Source organism: Theropithecus gelada, chromosome 1 (assembly GCF_003255815.1).
Source record: "Theropithecus gelada isolate Dixy chromosome 1, Tgel_1.0, whole genome shotgun sequence".
NCBI lineage: Eukaryota > Metazoa > Chordata > Mammalia > Primates > Cercopithecidae > Theropithecus > Theropithecus gelada.
Window position 1 is genome coordinate 210768 of NC_037668.1, and position 3279 is coordinate 214046.

The 3279-nt window shown below is 32.1% G+C and overlaps 1 non-coding gene across 1 annotated transcript; it reads right to left on the reverse strand.

Annotated features, from left to right (window-relative positions):
- Window positions 1–242: 242 nt before the first annotated feature.
- On the reverse strand, window positions 243–406 carry LOC112614799. Its single transcript, XR_003117142.1, has one exon. It is a non-coding gene; the product is annotated as a U1 spliceosomal RNA (small nuclear RNA).
- Window positions 407–3279: the final 2873 nt, after the last annotated feature.

Here is a 3279-nt window from a genome sequence, read left to right on the forward strand (position 1 = left end):
AAATTGAAGCACAGAAGCCTTATATTGTAAGAATAAATAGCCCAATTTCACTTAGGTGAATCTCACTCTCCTCTTCACAGGTAATGAGGGTTAACAGTAAGTAGGCTGCAATTCATATCAGGTAACTTTTCTTTTTTTTTTTTTTTAAATTTGCTTTTGTCTTCTCTTCTTTTCTTTTCTTTTCTTTCTTTTTTTGTGTTTTTTTTTTTTTTTTGGTTTGTTTTTACTTTTTAATTTCTTTTTGAGGGAGAGTGCAAACGAAGTTCCTCACTACCACAAATTATGCCATTGGGTTTTCCACATTAGGGGACGTCACAGGGGTCAGAATATCCAGAGTGCAATGGATAAGCCCCAATCTGGGTAAACCACCTTCATAATCACAATATCTCACCTGCCTGGTAAGTATCCCCATATCACCTCCCATGCAATATGTAAGATATATACACATGCATATATTTGTATATGTGTGTGTTAATGTATGCACATACATATATGTAATTTTGTTTTTAAACACATTTTTTACCAAGTGTCATAATTCTTTACTTAATAACAGTAATTTGCTTTTTCCACTTTTCAATATGTGTTGGAGATCTTTCCATGCTGGCATGTATGTGACTGGTGTATTATATATGTATAATCTATGTCATTATTCTACAGTACAAATATACTACAAATTCAACAGTACAAATTCAACTACAAATGGATGCGTAGTTTGAGTGTTGTTTCATTAACTATCAGATCCTTGCATTTGCATCTTTAGGCAAGTGGGGCTTATTTCTCTAGAAAAGACATCTAGAGGTAGAATCACTGGCACTAGAAAGACTGCACGTTAAATTTTTGTTAGATTCTGAAATTTTTCTCTGCAAAAGGCTGAATCAACTAGATATGGTTTGGCTATGTCCCCACCCAAATCTCATCTCAAAGTGTAATACAAATTTTAAGCCCTACCTGTCAGGGGAAGGACCTGGTGGGAGGTGACTGGATCATGGCGACTGTTTCCCTCATGCTGTTTTCATGATAGTGAGTTCTCATGAGATCTGATGGTTTTATGAGTGGCGGTTTACCCTCTTTCTCTTTCTTTCTCTCTCTTGCCTGCTGCTATTTAAGACTTGCCTGCTTCTCCTGTAATCCCCATGTATCAAGGGAGGGAGGTAATTGAATTATGGGAGCAGATTCCGCCATGCTGTTCTCCTGATATTGAGTTCTCATGAGATCTGATGGTTTTATAAGGCAGTATTCCCTGCTCTTGCTCACTCTTTCTCACTTGCCACGATGTAAGACATGCCTGCTTCCCCTTCCACCATGATTATAAGTTTTCTGAGGCCTCCCAAGTCATGCTGAAGTGTGAGTCAATTAAACCTCTTTCCTTTATAAATTACCCAGTGTCAGGGAAATTCTTTATAGCAGTGTGGAAACAGACTTGTGCACAAACCTACAGAGTTAATTAGCACTTGTTTTACATCATCATTACCTACTATAGAGATTATTAAGCTTTGTAATTTTTTCCTACCGTGATGGGAAAAAATATATCATTTTCTTTTCATTTACATTTTCCTGCTTTCTAATGAAGTTGAGCATATTTTAAAATGTTTTAAAGCTATTTTTAGTTATTTAATTCATTGTATAATTTTTTGTTTCATAATATATGGTCCCTATAAATTATGGTAAATAATCTTTTGACAGTTACATGTGTAACATATTTTCTCCCAGTCTGTCACTTTTCTTTTATTTATTGTAATTTTGTCGTTTGAAAGTTTTAAATTTTTATATAGGTAAATATGACAACTGTCTCCTTTATGAATTCTGAATTTAGGGCTTTCTTAGAAAACCCTTCAAAGCCCTAAATTATAAATCAATATTATCTTTATTTTCTAAATATAATTTTATGTTTCTGTAATTTATGTATAATTGTTTGGTCTAGTTCAAAATAATTTTGTGAGGTTGCAAGGTAGGGCAAAACTTAATTTTATTTCCAAACTGTCAAAAATTGTCCCACTACTATTTATTCAATAGCCTATTTGTTCCCCATTAATTTCATCACAGGGTAACATATGACATTGCCTTTGTCACATATTAAATTTTCCTATGTAGCTGGATCTGATCTTATACTCTTTTTCTGTGCAAATTGCCTCTTCCTGAACACCTGTTTAAGTAGGGTAGGTTTAGCTGCTATACAGCTTTACACTATGTATTTTTTAATGAAATTGAGCAAATGCCACTTTTTGATATTTTCAAAGTAGTCTGGGCTATTATTACATTTTTCTCTTCGATTGAACTTTAAATTAAACATGTCAAGGTTCACAAAGAGTTCTTTTAAGATTTTATAAATTTATAGATTAATTTGGGGAGAAATAACATATTTACAATGTTAAATATTGTCTTTCAGGAACATGATATGCCTCTGCATTTCTTTAGGCTGATTTGTGTATACTTCAAGAGTGTTATATTGCTTTTCATAATACTCTTTCAGATCTTTTGTTAGGTTTAATTCTCCCTGGTTTTTTTTTGTTGTTGTTTTTGGTTTTTGTTTCTGCTGCTATTCTGATTGGGGTATTGTTCCATGATATGTTCTAATTGATTATTACCCTATATGGAAAAATTATTGTGTGTTAAATTTTGTCTACAAATGCCTTATTATTTTTAATGGGATTTTTCATTTTTTTATCTTGGGTTTTCTAGGTAGGTAATCACATTTTATACAAAATATGTGGTAGTTTAATCCATATATTTTGGATATATGGTAGTTTAATCCTTGTGTAACCAATGAATATCTGTGTCCTGTTTATATTTATCTTTATGAAATTTTGAATAATAATATTGAGAGTAGGTACCATCATATTCTTCCTGACTATATCATAGCCTTTCACAGATAAATAAGACATAATGTCCCACAGTTTCAAATTGCCTGTTACCTGTTTTATTCAGAGGGCAGTCATATTTCTGTAGCTGAAAAATAATTACAAAAATATGATACTGCACATAAATAGCAATACTTCAAATGACTTCAATCGCTGTACATTGTAAGTTCCTCATAAAAGCACCACGGCTAAAATACAGTGTGTTCAATAAATTTGTATTAGACTGCCAACTGATGTTATTATTACAATGGAATTCTGGCATAAACTTTGATTATATTTTATTCCATATTATATTTGATCTCATATCGATAGATACAAATGGATATATAACAAATATATAAAATATAATCCCAATAGCAAAATAACAACCAAGTAACCACATTCAAATTAAGAATATCTGTGTTTTGATCCATATGCAGAA